The sequence below is a fragment of the Gekko japonicus genome, unplaced genomic scaffold (assembly GCF_001447785.1).
Source record: "Gekko japonicus isolate JY-2015 unplaced genomic scaffold, Gekko_japonicus_V1.1 scaffold3858, whole genome shotgun sequence".
Lineage (NCBI taxonomy): Eukaryota > Metazoa > Chordata > Lepidosauria > Squamata > Gekkonidae > Gekko > Gekko japonicus.
The window spans coordinates 64,495-84,722 of NW_015177134.1; the positions used below are offsets into that span (position 1 = coordinate 64,495).

At 43.8% G+C, this 20,228-nt stretch overlaps 1 pseudogene; it reads left to right on the forward strand.

The window, feature by feature from the left end:
• The first annotated feature begins 683 nt into the window (after window positions 1-683).
• LOC107124826 overlaps window positions 684-20,228 on the forward strand; it is a 47,173-nt pseudogene continuing 27,628 nt past the window's right edge.

Below are 20,228 nucleotides of genomic sequence, written 5' to 3' on the forward strand. Positions count from 1 at the left end.
ACGTTTTCCAAAGCACAATATAACAAAGACAAGTAAGCCCATTCAACATGGAAAGTACTTCAAATATAGATTACAGCTTCTTGAAAACCAACAAATACGAACAGGAAAGAAACGTCTTGAATACGCAAAGAAATTCAGTTCGAACTGCAATTTTCAAGGTTCTGAATCAAACCACAGAGGGGATAAAACTTTTGAATGCTCAGACTGTGGACATAAATTCAGTTGTAGTGGAACTCTTCAAGAGCATAAAATAACCCACACAGGGGACAAACCTTTTGAATGTTCAGAATGTGGGAAGAGATTCAGTCACAGTAGCCATCTTCTACAGCATAAAAGAACCCACACAGGGGAGAAACCATTTGAATGTTCAGACTGTGGAAAGAGATTCAGTATGAGTTGGCAGTCTTCAGAAGCACCAAAGAAGCCACACAGGGGAGAAACCTTTTGAATGCGCAGACTGTGGAAAGCGATTCAGTACGAGTGGTGGTCTTCAATATCATCAGAGCATCCACACAGGGGAGAAACCATTTGAATGCTCAGAGTGTGGAAGGAGATTCAGTACGAGTGGCAGTCTTCAAAGGCACCGAATAATCCACACAGGAGACAAACCTTTTGAATGTTCAGAGTGTGGGAAGAGATTCAGTACGAGTGGCGGTCTTCAATATCATCAGAGCACCCACACAGGGGAGAAACCATTTGAATGCTCAGAGTGTGGAAAGAGATTCAGTCGGAGGGGCAATCTTCAAATCCATAAAAGTACCCACACAGGGGAGAAACCTTTTGAATGCTCAGAGTGTGACAAGAGATTCAGTCGGAGGGGCAATCTTCAGTCTCATCAGAGAACCCACACAGGGGAGAAAGCATTTGAATGTTCAGAGTGTGGAAAGAGATTCAGCCACAGTAGCAGTCTTCAACATCATCATAGAACCCACACAGGGGAGAAACCTTTTGAATGCTCAGACTGCGGAATCAGATTCAGTTGTAGTGGAACTCTTCAAACACATAAAAGAACCCACACAGGGGACAAACCTTTTGAATGTTCAGAGTGTGGGAAGAGATTCAGTCAGAGTTGCAATCTTCGAAGTCATAAAAGAACCCACACAGGGAACAAACCTTTTGAATGTTCAGAGTGTGGGAAGAGATTCAGTCAGAGTAGCAATCTTCGAGGTCATAAAAGAACCCACACAGGGGAGAAACCATTTGAGTGCTAAGAGTGTGGAAAGAGATTCACTCAGAGTACCTATCTTCAAATGCATAAAAGAACCCACAGAAGGAAAATACCTTTTGAGTATCCTTCCAGTTCAGTGTCATCTGCAAATTTAATGGGTAGCTCCTCCACACCCTCATCCAGATAATTTATTTTGTCCCCTTTCATGATGTGGGTCTGTTAAGTTCAAGAGTCAGCGTGTTGAGTTACAACTGGGTGGATCTGGGTTCACGTTCTCAATAGGCCTGGAAGCTCTTTGGATGCTTTTTAGCCGGTCACATTTTCAGCTAACATACTTGTAGGGTTTAAGTCTTTAAGGTGTGTGTGGGGGGGACTTCTTCAAAAAGATGTGTTTGAGAGGTGAGAGAATCTCAGGACTTCTGTGTTTGTTTATTTACTAGATGGGAACTTAATTTGGGGGAAGGGGAGAGGAAGAGTGCCTGTGCACAAGAGAGTGCAGAGCCGGAGTCCCATCCTGGAACTTTTAAGAGCAACAGAGTTTTATTCAAGGTGTGGGCTTTCACCTGTCTCCATCAGCTCCCTCTGGCTGCTCTCGGGGAGAGGTGGATATCTATCAGTTTCTTGAAGTGAAGGGGAGCTTACCACCTCCCTAGGATCAACACACCAGAGAAAGGGGGGTTACCTGTGGTTGGTGCCCTCAGGGTGGATCCTGAAATTCTTCAGAATCACAAGCTCATTTTTATTGGTCATAGATTTTGCAGAAGAAAGAAGGGGACAGATCAAGGAATGACGTAGCAAAGAGTAACGAGCTCAAATCAAAGCAAATCAACAGAAATTAAAACAGCAATCGATTCTACTGTTTTTTGCCTCACAACACTCTACACCAGGCATGCAATCATCTCGCAGTGACAAAATGGCGGCAAACAACCCAGACTCGCAAGACGAGGGCATAGCTGTTTCACGTAATGAATTCTTTTCATCTATCCAGACCCTGGAAAAAAACATGATGGCCACATTTATAGAACTACTTAAACCGATCACAGTGCAACTTACAGATCTGAAGACCGCACTTTCAAAGGTAACACAAATGGCCGATTCGGCACTTGAAGCCAGTATTGCTCTCCAAGATCATGCCCGATACTTCTACAGGCGGGAGGAGTGGGCAACGGAACGCATAATGGCCCTGGGAAACCAACTTAGGGCTAATCATGTAAAATTTCACGGACTGCCCGAAAAAGCAGAAGGGCAATCGAACCTGCGTTCCTTTTTAGCAACCTGGCTTGCAACCATTCTAGAGTTAGATGAAGGCGACGAGCTGCTAATTGACTGGGCCTATAGGGCGGGCCAGCTCCGTCCACAGCAGAGAACTATGCCGAGGGACATCATAGCCAAGTTTCCAGACTCCCGCACCAAAATGGTGATTATCGATGCAGCGCGTGTTAAGCGATCTCTTTTATTTAACGGCTCGAAGATTTTGGTCCTGCCAAGTCCTCTCCTCTGAAACCCTACTGAAATGGAAGCACTTGAAACCGATTACCTCAGCGCTTTTTTCAGCTGGCATCAAATACTGTTGGTCTACATACTGCAAGCTCCTCGTTACACAACAAGGCTCTACTCAGCTTATCAATTACTATGATGCTGGGCTTCAACTGCTCAAAGAATTGAACCTACCTTTACTGCAGGAAAATCCCAAAGATGATGACGGAGGACAGAAGGATCGACCATTGCACCGCTGGAGGAAAACTACGTCCAAAAAGAACACTTGAACTCCCGTCCCTCTTAAAGTTGCAGAGGTTGTCCAAATCTACCCTCAACTTTTTCCTGAATGTCTTCACAGACACTATAGTATTGCAGGTTAAGGGGGAATGACTTAATTATTACTTTTAGCAATATTTGATATTATCTACGCTCTCCTAGGACTTTAAGATCTGTAATTGTACCAACTTCCTAATTTACTTACCTAATTAACTTTACAATGGTCTTACTTTGAACAACTCATTGGTTTAAATGTTGGGCTAATAATGTATTCTTTTACAATTCACCTCAAGGTGATTCCATAGAGAGGGAGGGGGGGCCTAAATGGGTTCTAGCTCCTCTTATAGGTTTTATTATCACGTTCTTTTGTTTGTTACGATGATACCTAAATGCTCCCTGGATAAAAGGGATTGCAGAACATCTTTGCTTGTTCTGCACAGTTTTTGTAACAGTTTGATGAAAGTTATAATATTTTTGCAGTTTTTAAAGTTTTCTACCATAGTTATGAATTTAACAGTAAGGAACTTAACATTTACAAGGGTTTTGCAAGCACTCAGCAAACGGTTTATCACAAGCTTCAAGTTCAAGATTCAATTTTTGATTATATGTTATTAACAACCTTAATTAACTTTTTTCTCTCATTAACTTGTTCAAAACTGAATAATTCCCCAGTGACCAATTTCAATCAATTCTTTGTCTCATTAGGAGTTTTTTTTTGTTTAATGAATTTCTACTGTATTATGCCAACAAAGTCCTGCAACCCATTTTGGATATATGACCAATCTTTCTGAATTCAAATTTATTTCTCTTAATTGCCATGGTCTAAACAGTATTATTAAATGAAAGAGAATACAATCAGCTTTATTAACTCAAAGACCAGATATCATCTTCCTACAAGAAACACATCTTAATAATAAGCAACAAAAAGTTTTTAACACTCAGTATTTTTATTCTCAACATCTAGCCCCAGGTTCATCTAAATCCAGGGGAGTTGTAGTCCTCATTAGCAAAAAAAATCAGATTCATCCCGAACAAAATTTAAAAAGATCCACGGGGCAGATTTATCATGCTGGAGGGCACACTCAATAACAAACCTATCACATTGACTTCCCTGTATGCCCCTAATGAAGGGCAAGTGACTTTTATCAGAGACACTTTTATTACTCTGGATTCCTTCAGTGATGGTCCTCACGTCATAGGAGGAGACTTCAACTTAACTTCAGATCCCACACTGAATAGATCTCATTTCAAGCCGAAGCGCCAGAAGTCTTTGTTCCTTAAAACCTACCCACACCACTTCTGGTCTATGGCTGCACAACTGCGGACTCTCCCCCTGGACCTCCCAGGGGAGTATCCGCGCTCTGGCCAAAGAAGGGGGTGAGCAGGCTCGTAACCCCCCCAGGGAACCAGCGAAGGGGCCCTGATCAAGGAGCTTTAGAGGGGTAGCCTCTTCGATGGCGGAATGCCAGAGAATCGAAGCTCCCCTCTGCTCCAGTGGTTCTTCGTGCTGAGTGGCTGAAAAAGCACTAGTGAAGCTAACCAGGTCAAGCGTAGGAGATCGAGCATTTAAAACGATGAAAGGAGTGGTCGGATGACCAACTATGAACGTGAGTCAATCGAGAATTAATTTTAAAAGAAAAGACGGTCCCCACCCCACTTTGCGGAACAAGAAAAGCGAGCGGGGGGGACGCCTCCCATGTGCATGAACTTTTAAACGGAAAGGGGGGAGCGAGCAGAGACGCGGAAAAACTGTTTAGATATACTCACCAAGGTAGCGAAGCGGTCGAGCATACTTCAGAAACTTTTAAAAAACTTTTGCGGACAGTAAACAAACAACAAAGATGGCAGGCAAGAGGGACAAAGAGAAGCTGATTTTAAAAGTAAAAGGACTGGAGAGTCCTAAACCGGAAGTGACGAATGAGCTGGCAAAGACTGTAGCGGAGTGACTGCGCCCTCTGCTGGAACAGCTGAATAACGTCAAAGAACAGATCTCGGAGGTAACCAAAAACCTGACAGTGCCGCAAACACAGATAGCAGCACAACAGAGCCAGATGAATGACATGATACAGATAATGAAGCAAGACAACGGAAAAATTAAGGAGGTGGCTGCAACAACTGAAAAAGTGAAGAAGAAAGTCCAAAACCTGGAATTAAAGCAAGCTTCAATGGAAAATAAATGGCTGCAAGTACAAATGGATAAGGCTAATATGGTCCTTCACTTCCAGGGAGTGCCGGAAAAACCGGGAGAGAGTCTTAAGGAACTAATGAGTGAATTGCTGGCCCCAGTGACAGAAATGACGGCGGAAGTCTTACTAAACGAAATGGATGTGGTCTATAGCTCATATTCAGGCTATATATAAAAGAATCTGCCTGGGGAGATTGTGGTGAAAGAAGTACAAAGAGCTGGTGACTTATCTTCAGACAAATTCAATTGGATATAAATGGTTATTAGCGGAAGGAATGGCCTTCAAGATGGAAGACAAAAAAGAAAGAATTGACTCTGTTTTCAAAGCCAAAGAATTCTTAAAGATTCAGCTGGGAAAGGGAGAGGAAGAAGGAAAAGACGATGACAACAGTTTGAGTGGCGAAGTGGAATCTTCTGGAGAGGACTCTCTGGCGGAGCAAGGAGCTGCTGTTCCTAAAAGTCCCTATAAACTGAGGAAGAGACGAGGAAAAGAGAAGTAGAGGCTGAAGGACTCTGAATTGTGCCTTGAAGTAAATGATGTTAAAATGTGATGATGGGGGGTATGGTTTCTGAGCAATTAAATTTGTTAAAGAAAAGTAAAAATGTGTGAAAAACTTGACTCTGTTCATATTGACCTAAACAAGTTATGACTTACTGTAACTAAGCTTTTTTGAGGATCTCCTCTCTTGGGTTTTTAGGTATTAGTTGGTTCTTTCCTTTCTCCCAATATATGTACCCCGTCCCTATTATTTTCTGTAGTATTTGTAGATTTATAAAAACAATAAAAATCCCCTCCGGGGGCTTATAAACAAAAAACCTACCCACTTACCCAATTTCAATCTCTTAAAAAATATAATCTCTGTGATTTGTGGAGGGCCAGACACCCCAATGAAAGGGGATACACCTATTTCTCCCCAAGATATCACACACACTCGCGCATAGACTATATTTTTGTCTCTGATTCAATCGGCAACTCCTTCACTTAGTTGGATATTGGAACCCGCATATGGTCCGACCACTCATGGGTCGAATGCAGTTTGCAAGATACAGATAACATCAAACATGACAACCTGGAGACTCAACAACAATATTTTATTGACGGCTTCAATCACCGATGACATAGAAGAAAGCATCACGGAGTACTTTCATCTTAACAACTCCTGTGGAGTATCCCAACATTATGTGTGGGACGCATTCAAGGCTGTCTTGCGGGGCGAATTGATAGCTCACGCTTCATTCTGCTAAAAACAAAGAGAACTAATGAAATCGGATTTACTGGGGAAAATCAAATCCCTTGAAGATGAACACCAGAAGTTTGGACGCAAGAAAACTTATCGGAAATTACTACTCGAACGGAAAAAGCTTGAATCAATTGAGGTCTCTCAAGTACAAAAGAACATACTCTATCTGAAACAATGATATTGGCACAAAGTTCCTCACTCCATTAAGTTTTTGACCTGGAAAATCAAGAAAAAAAGTGCAGACAACTATGTCACATCGATCAGGGACAAACAGGGTTCTCTTTGTTACTCCACCAAAGATATTCTATCTTCCTTCCATCGATTCTACCAGAATCTTTACAAATCTGAAAACCCTTTGCGGAATAGCATACATTCCTTCTTAACAAAACACCCAATAACAACAACATCTAACTCCACAGAACAAGGAAATGCTTGATAGCCCCATCACATCCCAGAAAATTGAAGACACTATAAAGTGTCTCCAGAACAACAAATTGCCTGGATGGGATGGTTACACGGTCGAGTTCTATAAGAAGTTCAACTCCTTGATAGCCCTGCATCTCGCCTCAAACTGCAATCTTATCATGAATGGAGAAGCTATGCCACCAACATGGAACCAAGCAAGAATAATTGTCATCCCAAAAAAAGGTCGTGATTTGACTAATTTTGGTTCATATCGCCTTATATCTTTGCTTAACACAGCTATAAGATATTCACAGCCACATTCGTGGAGAGACTGAACAAAATCATAGGTTCCTTGATACATGCTGATCAAATGGGCTTTATCCCGGGCAGAGATATCATGGATGACACAAGGAAAGAGCAAATCAAATTAAGTCTCTTTGCTGACGACATGGTGGTCTATATCACCCATCCAGAACTCTCACTACAACCCATTGCAAGGCTCTTAGACTCCTTTGGCTTAGTTGCTGGTCTTAAAATCAGTCACTCCAAAACCCTGCTTTACCCTATTATTCTTTTTTTTAACAATATATTTATTGATTTTCAAATGACATACAGACAAAAAAACACACCAACAAACATACAACGTAGAATATCACCCATATTTTAAACACATCAAGATCTCATAGGGGAAACAATACATTAATCCTATCTATTCACCTATATTCCACTCTCCCCATAATATTACATCTCACATATTTCACAATAAAATTCACTTATTGTATTTACTGATTTTTCCAACTTTTCACGGTAATAGTAATTGTTTTCTTTACATATTGAATTATTTTCTTTTTTATAAGACTATGAATAGTATAATCAATCGCATTTCTCTCATAATCCAAAACCTTCAGGTTTCTTTCACAAATTAAACAAAATTTAAATCCATAACCTGTAAATATATCTAACACTAGCCATAAATCAAAATACCCACATTCATCCCTACTTAACCAATTTATACCTTTACTAATTCATTACTACCAACGTCTACAACAACATTTTTAGCCTATTCATATCAGGGCTAAGACAAGAATATACATAAACATAAACATAATATACCCTTTCCATTAACCAAACTCAATATAATTCATTCTCTTTTTATATATCTACCCTAAAAAAAGAAACAAAAAGCATTTTTGCTATAATAAATATTAATTGTAACATAACCCTAACCAGTGTTCCCTCTAAGTTGCGGAGTCCTGTGAGCAAAAATTCTACTTTGTGAGCTACTGGCATTAAAGCTGTGAGCGAGCGATTTGGCTGCTGCATGAATTAGTTTGCTCTGGAGCCATACTTCCTGAGCTAAGACAAAAATGTGTGAGCCGGAGACTAAAAAACTGTGAGCTAGCTAACACTAACTCACCTTAGAGGGAACACTGACCCTAACCCCTCATTAATTCCCTACTTCCTTACTAATTCAATTATTTATCAATCCATGTTGAAGCCCCCTATAACAAATCAAACTACCATAAACTAAAATAATACATATAACAAAATTATAATCCTAGATATATTTACAGTAGTAATTATGGCAACAAACTGTCTAGGAGTTCTTTATCATCATCCATTCTCTTTTATACAAAAGCCATTATTAATCCACCAAGGTCAAAACTAAATACAGGCTGTGGTCACACGGAGCATAAGCCATGCTACAGAGATGGAAGAGAGGCGGAGTTTCCTGGCACGATCACATGGCAACATCTGGGAAGTGTAGAGCTCCCATGGCTAACCCATGGCTAAACGCCGAAAAAGCGGAGTAAAAAACCAGTACTTACGAGGTACTAGTTTCCAGAAACCGTGGGGCAAGGGCGGGCGTGTGATTGTGTTTCCGGTGGCATCCGGCGCCCGCCCATGCCCCATTGCGAAAAGGTTTTTTCCCCCCCGAGTTCTCCTGGGATGCGCACAAGCACCCAACGGAGCATGTGCATACTTTATTTTTTAAAAAAACAACACAACTGAGCAGCTCGCTAAGACTTGAGTCATGCAGAGAAGAGGAGAGCAGCCAGAAGAAACACAACACAGAGTGCACGGCTTGAGGCGAGAGATAAACAGATAGGGGGAAAGGGGGCAAGGTAGAAGAGAAAGCGACTGAAGTGAAGCCCAGAAGGGGGGGCTGCGGCGGCAGAGTAGGAAGTCTGCTTGGGGAAGGGGGGCAAAGCCGGGAAGAGTTGACTGGACACATGGGCGGTGCAAGGGGGGTGCGCCCCACCAGCCAGCTCCCCGACTGTTGCCCTTGCACAACTACTGCCCGCCCCCTGCCTGCCTCACTGGTGGGGACAAAGCCGTGCCTGAGGTGATGGTGCACCGCCCAGTAGGCCGCTGGCCCCTCCTCTCCCCAGCGCCATTGGGCCGGCTTTCTCTGGCAGCCCCCTCCTCGCCTTCCCTCAGTGCACGGCCCCCGCTTCTTTGCCCTGCTTCTTTGCTGCGCCGTGTGATTGGCACCTCCCCCTAACCACGGGACCTCCACGGGAGCTCTGATCGCGCAACCGCACATTAGTTTGCTCCAGGGCAAACAGCCACACTTCCCCCCCGCATTTTCCGGCCCATGTGACCGGGGCCACAAAATAGAATTTATGTCTCACATTTCCCCCACATCTTTCTGTGATCACCTTCTTCTTCTGGATCTCTAATATGTTGAATGTCTTTATATTCATGGCTTCTCCGATCCCAGCTTATCTTTTCCTGTTTCCATCTGCAAGTTGTCCCTCTGTTGTACTTTTTGAAATTCTTTCCACCATTTCTTGACCTCTTATGTTGTTTCACCTTATTTTCCTTTTTCTTTGTCAAAGTTAAGTGCGATCCTTCCTTCCTTCCCCTTTTTAATTTTAATTCCATTTGGTCTTTTACCTGATGTCCTTCATAAATCTTTGTCTCCTGAACTAAGTTTTGCTTATCTAATAGTTCCCCCTCCTGGCCATAGTCGTGTTGTTCATCTGGTTCTTGAAAATACTGTTTCAACTCCCCCCAGTTTTCATTTTCCAGTTCTACTTGCTCGTTCTGAGGCGCTTTAAACAAGTTTTTACATGCTGATGTCACTGCTTCTTTTATTGTGTCTGTTAAAAATCTTTTAAACTGTTCATAAGTAAGTTCTCCTAGTTGTATATTCATGTCAAGCTCTTCATCCTGTCCCTTCGTTGCCATTTTCTCTTTAGCACAAATAAGCTATTTAGGCTTTTACTGATTGTTCTTTGGCTGTTAAAGTGAATGGTTCTTTCTGTCCTCACAGCAGAAAGAAGATGGTTCGGTACTTTTAAAATTGTATTTCAGCAGGGGTTATGTCGTGCTTGTAATTGTATGTCTTCTAATGTAGTTACACACTTTGTACTTTATTTACACTTTGCCATATAGCTTATCTTATAATGCTATAAATAGGGCTCTGTTTAATGCACCTAGATGCACTTCCAACGTTATTTTAAAGCAAGAAACAGGCCTCCCCAGATTAGAGTTAAAAATATGGGAATATGCAATTTACTTCTGGTTAAGGATACATTTAAATCCAAAGGGTTTAATACCCTATCTCCTAGCCGCTGAACCCTACCCCGTATGGTCTGCAAAGATACTTGATAAAGTTGGAATGGTTGTTTTGAATCCAGAAGAGCTTTTTGATATGGGTTTGAATAAAGCAAAGGCCCTGGTATTGCAAAGATTGAGTGACACTGAATCTCAAAACGATGATGCGATGCTCCGTATAAACTACAGCAGTTCGAAAACATGGCCGAATTATGCATCAGTTCCATATCTCTTGAATATAATTTACGAGAGATATAGATGGACTTTTTTGAGAGCATGCTTCAATGGATTTCCTTCCACAATACTATTTGGCAGATTTTCTGAGTGGCCATTGCAGAAGCGATTATCGTTCCGGTTCTGGAAAAGTGACTGAATCTTTTACACATCTTCTCCTGCATTGTGAATTTTATCATGAAGAAAGATTGCAATTAATTATTCCACTCCTCCCTAAATTTATATTATATGAACTTTAGGTCTGAAGTACTCTGGAAATAAGATATGCAGAAACCCGTAACGTATGCGGTAGCAAAATTTTCTACTATCGCAATTAGAAAGTGGAAATGTTTGGAATTATCATAATAGATTTTTTTTAGCTCCCAGTTTTATAAGTATGAGATGGTTTTAAGAGATGCTGTGATTTGATGCTGGCTTTTGTCCATAATAAATATTGACTTGAATACTATAAATATGTTTGCAAAAAAACCCAGATTCTGTTTACATTTTTCAAGGTTGCTTTTGTATGTTTAGTTGATCTTATTACTGGCAACCCGTGCTTAAGTACACAGAATCAGCATTGCTGTCAGATGGCCATCCAGCCTCAGCTTAAAAACCTCCAAAGCAGGAGAGCCCACCACTTCCTGAGGAATCCTGTTTTGTTGCCCATCAGTCACCAAGCCCTATTTAGCATATCGGCTATCACATGCAAAGCCTTCGTTCAGGAGACGCTGCAGGGCCTGCTTGTTTGCCACGGCTTTTATGGCGGTTCAAAGTGCTGGTTCTTACCTTAAAGCCCTATATGGTCAGGGGCCTACACACCTTTCCCCACATGTTCCCCAGAGAGCACTACAACTGGGGCCCTAAAACCATCTGGGCCTTCCGGGCCCCAGAGAAGCCAGCCTGGCTGTGACGAGGGCCAGGGCCGTCTCAGTGGCAGCTTCATACTGGTAGAACAAGCTCCCAGAGGACATCAGGGCCTTGCAAGACCTTTTACAGTTCCGTGGGCCTGTAAGACGGAGCTCTTCCACCAGGCCTTTGATTAGGGAACGACACTACGTAAAGTGAGGCCGCGGCCCCAACATTAACATCAATATCAACATTAATATCACCATTAACCACCTGCCACAACCCAGACTATGACTGTAGCTGACTGCATACTTGTGTATGCTGCTAATGTCCGCCATTGTTATATTAGCTGTACTAGCACTTTATATCTTGTTATGTTTATGATTATACTGTTGTGATTTTGTTAATTTTCTTGTTTTAGTTGTTTTATAGTCTTTGTAAGCCACCCTGAGACTGCTTTGCAGAGAGGGCGGGATATAAGTAAAATAATAATAATGATGATGAGGATGATGATGAGGATGGTGTAAATGGCAGGCAACGTTTAAGGGAGGGAGTGGGGAGAGATGTGGGGTTGGCTAGTTTATTTCTGGTTTTAACTGGAAGTGTTATTAACTATTATTGTAAGCTGCCTTGGAGTACAAGGAAGGGCCTTGACTATCGCCACTGCAGAGCAATGCATGGCGGACAAGAAGAAGAAGAGATTGGATTTATACCCCGCCCTTCACTGGGAGTCTCAGAGCGGCTTACAAACTCCTTTCCCTTCCCCTCCCCACAACAGACACCCTGTGAGGTGGGTGGGACTGAGAGAGCTCTGAGAGAACTGTCCTTGAGAGAACAGCTCTGATGGAACTATGGCTTGTCCAAGGTCATCCAGCAGGTGCAAGTGGAGGAGTGGGGAATCAAACCCGGTTCTCCCAGATTAGAGACCGCACACTTAACCACTACACCAAACTAGCTGTCATCCAAACAAGACTCGTCAGGTCATGGACCTCCACGAGGGGACGGAGTAACAGGGAGACCACTTCTGGCAGTAGCCTCCCTTCATGAGAGAGACGGCTGTCCATTCATCCACAGCAGTCATCTCTCTGATTGGCTTCCCCAAGGGAATGACCTCTCGGAGGGTGGCCTGCCTTGATGTCCCACCCACAGAACCCTGAAGGAGGGGGGCCTTTTTGGAGGGGCCTCCTGCTGCCCCTCTGCTTCTCCCCGCGGAGAGGGTGTGGGCCTCCTGCCAAAAATCCCCAATCCAGGGTATCCTTGGTATGAAGGGCAGAGCTCAAAGTTAGAAGAAGAGATTGGATTTATACCCCGCCCTTCACTACCCAAAGGAGTTTCAGAGTGGCTTACTCCTTTCCCTTCCCCTCACCCTGTGAGGTAGGTGGGGCTAAGAGAGCTCTCTCAAGGACTGCTCATGAGAGAACAGCTTTGAAAGAACATATGACTGACCCAAGGTCACAACAACAGGTGCATGTGGAGGAGTGGGGAATCAAGCCCAGCTCTCCCAGATTGGAGTCCGCACTCCTAACCACTACACCAAACTGGTCACACAACCAACCTGGAGTGTGAGTTTTCACAAACCGGGGGGGTAGCCTGCCACCAGCCCATGAGAGCATCCCTATGATCAGAAGCCTGTGGGCAAACTCCTGATTTTTCTGGGATTAAATCAAAAGGTTGATCCTGCAAGGCGGAACACTTGCAGAATGAGTTTCTGTGAGCCAGTTACCAATAGGTGGACGCTTTAAGTCTAATGTACTGAATTCAGATGGCAACTTCTGAAGTACAGAACAACCAGATATAGTGGAGGTATATATAGAAAGGGATTCTGGTGCTTGTAATTTTTCTACTATTCCACCTAAAACGTCATTGGTATTTGAAATCACATCTCTGTCCAATGCACACTGGGTAACCAAAGCACTTTCTGAAGGCGGATGCCAGTTTCAGTGCATGGATCTGGGGGGGGGAGGGATGCAAATAATGGATGAAAAATTGGAAATGGAGAATCGATTAAATTAGCGTCTTGGTGTCCAGCCATAGCATCATTTTTAAATGAAATTATATTGCAAATAACATGCATGGGAAACAGTTATGAAGAATTTGGAGAACCTTGGAAGCCTTTGCACACCAATTTCCCAGGGGTAAATGGAACCCTGAAAAAGATCCTCTTGGTAAACGGCACCTTGAAATCGGGTCTTAAAATACGTGCGAGAGTTGAATGGGATGTTCAAAGAGGGACCTCAGATGGGAACCAGGTCAGAGAGGCCTCCCTCCAGTGCAGCCATTTTCTCCAGGGGAACTGATCTCTGCCAGCTGGAGGACAGTGTGACCTCAGATGTACACGGCCAGCGCTTCCGGCAGTTCCACTACCAGGAGGCCGATGGGCCCCGAGAGGTCTGCAGCCGGCTCCTGGAACAGTTCCTGACCATCCTGCCCCAGGAAATGCAGGGCTGGGTTAGAGGGTGTGGGCCGGAGACCAGTTCCCAGGCGGTGGCCCTGGCCGAAGGCTTCCTCCTGAGTCAGGCAGAGGAGAAGAGGCAGGCAGAACAGGTGAGGGGATTCCCTCCAGGTATGTCCAATTCAAGCAGCGATATCTGGCCTTCTCCTAAAGTGTCCCTGAGAGATATTTGTCCAAGTGTGAATCATCCAAAAGGGAGATTTTACAGCCTCCTTCAGCAGCCTCTTCTACTAGAGGATTTCTGATCCCTCCAGATAAAACACCAGGTCTGCTGATAGGAGGGTGCAGAGAATCATAGAATCACAGAGTTGGAAGGAGCCCTACAGGCCATTCTACTCCCAACTCCCTGCTCAATGCAGGATCAGTTTGCAGCATCCCTGACAAGTGTTTGTCCAGCTGCTGCTGAAAGGCTGTCAGTGAGGGGGAGCTCACCACCTCCCCTAGGCAGCTGATTCCATTGTTGAACAACTCTTCCTGTACAAACGTTTTTCCTTATATCCAGCTGGTACCTTCCTGCCCTTAATTTAAACACATTATTTCAAGTCCTACCCTCTGCTGCCAACTAGAACAGCTCCCTGCCCCCCTCTAAGTGACAGCCCTTCAAATACTTAAAGAGAGTGATCATGTCCCCCCCCCCCTCAGTCTCCTCTTCTCCAGACTGAACATTCCTGGTTCCCTCAGCCTTTCCTCATTGGGCTTGGTCTCCAGGCCCCCCGATCATCTTGGTCGCTCTCCTCTGCACCCGCTCCATTCTGTCCACATCCTTTTTGAAGTGAGGCCTCCAGAACTGCACACAAAGTCCAGGTGCAGCCTGATCAATGCTGTGTACAGTGGAACTATGACATCTTCAGATTTGGATGTTATGCCTCTGTTGATACACTCCAAGATCACATTAGCCTTTTTTTGTCACTGCATCACACTGGCTGCTCAAATTTAACTTATGGTCCACCATACCCAAGATCTTCTTCACACACTCACTGCTACCCAGAAGTGTATCCCCCATCCAGTAGGTGTTTTCCTCATTTTTGTTACCCAGATGTAGAACTCAGCACTTATCCTTGTTAAATGTCATCTTCTTCACATCCGCACAGAATTTGTTGAATTCTGTCTCTTCAGGTGCGTTCGCTGCTCCAAAATATCCCTGCAGCACAGGCAGCAGCTAAGGGAATAGATGGAACTTTTGCTACTGCTCTGCCCCTGGCCTCCCTCTATGCCTGGCTTGTGACTCCCGTCTCCTCATTCCTCTGGTGGGCTCAGACCTGTGAGATGAATTCTGGCCATTTATGTGCAGTTACATGAGAGAAAGCCGCACCGTATCCCGGCCCCATCCAGTGGGAGCACAGCTCTCTCTCATTCCCAGAGGTTTCTCGTCACAATCAAGAAAGATGCCCTATATGGTCCTTCAGAAACAACAGGGATTCTGGTGCTTGTAATTTTTCTACTATTCCACCTAAAACGTTGTTGGTATTTGAGGGCACATCCCTATCCAATGCACACTGGGGGACCAAATCATTTTCTGAAGGTGGGTGCTGGTTTTAGTGCTTGGATCAGGGATTCTTGTCCCTGTGTTCCATGGGAAGGAGGGGGAACGAGGTGCAAATAATGGATGAAAAGCTGGAAATGGAGAATCGATGCAATTAATGTGTTGGTGTCCAGCAATAGCATTGTTTTTAAATGAAACTGTATCACAAAAAAAAAACAACCCCCTGTACGGGAAATAGTTGTGAAGACTTTGCACACCAGTTTCACAGGGGGTAAATGTAATGTTGAAAAAACACCCCTTGGCAAAGGGCACCTTGAAATCAGGTTTTAAAACCGGTGAGAGATTTGAATGGGGTGTTTGGAGAAATATATGCTATAAGTGTTTCCTTGGGACTCACGCAGGTCCACTGAAACTTTTCTCAACTTTTGTTAGGGGAAAAGAATCACTGTTTATTCCTTAGGGGGATATTGCATTTAGTGGCTCAGACACATGTGAAGAAACGCGTGGCTAAATGGAGGCCCGCACAACAGTGGGATCAAATTTCTGATGCTCCCATAAAAGACCTTTTAAATCTTCCACCTCTCAGAAATAGAAGACAGAGCTCTGGATGGAGGGAGGTCCATCGCTAGTGTGGGGTGTGTGTTGTGGGACGGCAAACACACACGGGGCTGTTGTGTGGTGTAATCTGAGATCCGCTGCCTGGATCAGTGCAATGGTGGCATCCAGGCTTGACTACTGTAATGCGCTGTATATTGGTCTCACCTGAAAAGGAACAGGGAGACTAAGGTGGGTGCAGAACACAATGGCTCAGCTATATACGGGAGGTAAAGGGAGGATACAGATGATGCCCATTGTGCAGTCACTCCGATGGTTACCCATCAGTTACCAGGCAGAATTAAAGGTATTGGCGATCACATACAAAGCCCTTCATGGCCTTGGTCTCTTATGTCTGTGGGACTGCCTCTCCTCTTATGCTTCACGGCAACATCTTTTTTCATTTAAGCTGAGCCTCCAGCTGGTGCCACCCTGCAAATGGGCAAAATCAACAGCTGCCCATACATATGCATTCTCTATTGCGGACCCCCACTCTCCTTTTTTTGGGGGGGGTTTATTTCATACATATAACACACACAAAACAGACAATAACAAACTTACATGGATACGAAATTTGGGATGATCATTGTGTCATGTCCCCCCCGTGGACATTTGATCTCATACTACAATCAAAAGTATTTTTCTTTTTCCACCTTGGAGTTTTAATATAAATGTTTTCCACTAGGTTGCCAAGTCTCTTACCTGGCATAGTGGGGGGGACCTGGGCCCGGTCCGGGAGTTTTGCACGTGCCACGATAATGTCACCTGGAAGTACCATAGAGTTTTCAGGGCGATTGCTAGAGCGTCGCCCAGTGACATGCCCACCATGATGATATCACTTCCAGCTGACATCATCGTGTGGGGCACGTCAGCCTGATCTGGCCACTTCGGGGGTGGGGTTCCCCCGGCAGCCGGCTCCAGACTGGAGGATTGGGGGCCCTTTCAGCGGGAGAATCCCTGCCCCCCGGGGGGACTTGGCAGCCCTATTTTCCACATAGTTAAATATATAGTTTTTATTTGTATTTACTTCAGCTATAAGTCTAAGAATTTTATGTATTATGCTCTTCTATCCATTTATAAAACCTTGACCATGTATTCTCGAAGTCTTCTTTGTTGTTTCCTCTCAAGATTGAAGTTAAGTTGTCCATCTCTGCTGTTTCCAAAGTTTTGTTTACAACTTCTTCCTTTGAAGGAACTTCACTTCTTCTCCAGTATTTAGCATACAATATTCTTGCCGCTGTCAAAATATGTATAACGAGACAGAAATCTTGTTTCTTATATTTCTCTGGTGATATGTTCTATACAAATAGTTCTAGTGTATAAGGCACTATAGTTTTCAAGACTCTTTGTAAAAGGTCATGTACCCGGCTCCAATAGTTTTTAACTTTATCACATGGCCACCACATATGGAAAAATGAACTAACATTATTTTTACATTTCCATCATTCATTTGGTAAGTCAGGGTAAAATCTAGCTAATTTATCTGGGGTGGTATACCAACTATAAAACATTTAATATATATTTTCCTTATATGAAGTTGCTTTAGTAATCTTTACATTTGTTTTCCATACCTATAACCAGGGCTCTAGTCGGGGGGGAGCTCTCAGGTATGGAGCTCCGGAAGAGAACCTCTAGGGGGCGGGGCGGTCATGTGGTGAAGCCCCGCCCCCTTCTTCACCCCGCCCTCTGCTTCGATCCTCATTCCGTTCGGGAATGAGGACGAAGCAGGAGGGTAAGTAGCCGGGCCCTCTGACACACTTCCGGTGATGTCAGGGGGTGTGGCCTTCTGTCACTTCCTGTGATGTCAGGGGGCGTGGCATATGCAAATAAGTTATGCTAATGAGTTATGCTAATAAGCTCCGGCAGCTCTTTTTCTACAACAAGACCCCTGCCTATAACCAATGAACTAACTCAATATTATGCCCCAGGTTCTGCGCCCATTTGACCATACAATGTTTAATTCTTTCATCTTGTGTTTTATCTTCTAACATTATTGTATACAATTTCTTAATAAATTTAACATCATCATATAAGAATACCTTATTTATTTCCGTTATGTTTGTACAAAAACCCAATGACTTATCTTTAGCATATCTCGACTCTATTTGTACCCTTTCCTGCCAACCTATATTAATCTCTTGTTCTTTAAGAATTTCTGTTGATTTTAGCTCATGTTTGTTGTCCAACAAATCCTCATATCGCAACAGCATGTTTTTTTGCAGTAAGTTGGGGCTTGTAAAAGCTTCAAGTTGTCAGACTTAGGCATCTTGATTGCTACACCTGTTGTATTACTTGCCTGCCAGTTCTAGCTAGCTGTTGTTCACATCAGCTTATTAACCCTGCACCCCTAATCAGCTGCCCTCGCTGCAATTACATTCCGGGGGGGCGGAGTGAGTGTCTGTGTGTATCTGTAGAAATAGGGAGGCAAGGGCTTTAGTGATTCTTCCCAAGCACCTCAGGGGGACTTTCACATGAGAGTTAACCTTGAAGAGATAAGCCTTTGAATGGCTAGAATGGACTGTATATCTTTCATAGTCCTATTAGTAATGCTTATGTGTATGAATGGAATGTGAGTTTCAATTATACTCTGCTTTCCCGCGCTTGCACCCCAGTCCTGACAAAACAAGTCAACGTCTTAGCATCTCATCTCTCCTAATAAAGCTTTCAAAAGAAAGACTGTGTGGAGCGTGATTTGACTGGGACCCTGACACAAGTGGTGAAACCCATTTGGGTGTCTTAGTATAGAATAGTCTTTTAATATTTTCCCATATCATCAATAAAGATTTCCTAATCAAATGCTGTATAAAACTGATTTTCCATACCACAAAAATGCATGCCACCCAAATAGTAGAACATGTCTCTCTAAAGTTAATAACTTTAACTTTAACATGAAACTGCAGAGCGGTCGGGTTAGAACGGATAAAAGGAAGTACTTCTTCACCCAAAGAGTGATTAACACATGGAATTCACTGCCACAGGAAGTGGTGGCGGCTACAAGCATGGACGGCTTCAAAAGGGAATTAGATAAGCATATGGAGCAGAGGTCCATCAGTGGCTATTAGCCACAAGGTATAGATAGGGGCTCTGGGGCAAGTGATGCTCTGTCTTCTTGGTGCTTGGGGGGGAGGGATCAACAGTGGGAGGGCTTCTAATGTCCTGGCCCCACTGCTGGACCTCCTGATGGCACCTGGTATTTCTGGCCACTGTGTGACACAGAGTGTTGGACTGGATGGGCCTTTGGCCTGATCCAACATTGGCGTCTCTTATGTTCTTATGTTAACCTGGTGTTTTCTAAAGTAATCCATTCTTTTAACCACATCTTTCCTGCTGTCCTATAATATAGAAGCCAATCTGTAGTGCAAATCCAGCTCTCTCTTTGGCATCTTGTAAAACTTTCCTTTTTATTCTTGGCTTTTTATTCTGCCATATAAATTTGGACATTTTATCAAGCTCTTTGAAATACTGCTGATTTTGAAGAACTGGTATTGTTTGGAATATCTGGACCCCACTGACCTGATGCATTCCTGGGCCAGGGCAGAGCATGCAGCCAGAGCAGAGGGTGCGTAGAGTAGGGTGCTAATCTGTGAGGCGTAGTCAAAATCCAATCTGGGATTGTGCATGGAGACAAGGCGTGAGTTCAGAGCAGGTTTAAAGGGCAGTCTGAGAACAGGGTCAAGCGGCCGGTCACGCGGACAAGAGTCACAGAATCAGAGTTGGAAGGGACCTCCAGGGTCATCTAGTCCAACCCCCCACACAATGCAGGAAATGCAAAAATACCTCTCCCCCACACACCCTCAGTGACCTCTGTTCCATGCTCAGAAGATAACAAAAAACTTCCAAATTCTCTGGTGACAAAAATTGCTTCCTGACCCCAAAGTGGCAATCAGCATTTCTCTGGGCTTGTAAGAAAGGACCATAAGAACTGAGCACTGATGCAGCCCTTCCAGCCCTCCCTCTCATGATTTGCCTAAGATTACAGAATCAGCATTGCTTTTAGGTGGCCATCTAGCCTCTGTTGGAAAACCTCCAAAGGAGAGCCCACCATCTCCTGAGGAAGTCTATTCCACTGAGGAACCACTCTGTCAGGAAATTCTTCCTGATGTTTAGCCAAAAACTCTTTTGATTTAATCTCAACCCGTTGGTTCGGGTCCGACCTTCTGGGGCAACAGAAAACAACTCTGCACCATCCTCTATAGGCCAGCCCTTCAAGTCTCCCATCCAAATACCAGTCGGAAAGAGGAACCTTCTGAACACATGAACCTGCCTTGTACTGAATCAGACCACTGGTCCAACAAGGTCAGTATTGTCCACTCAGGCAA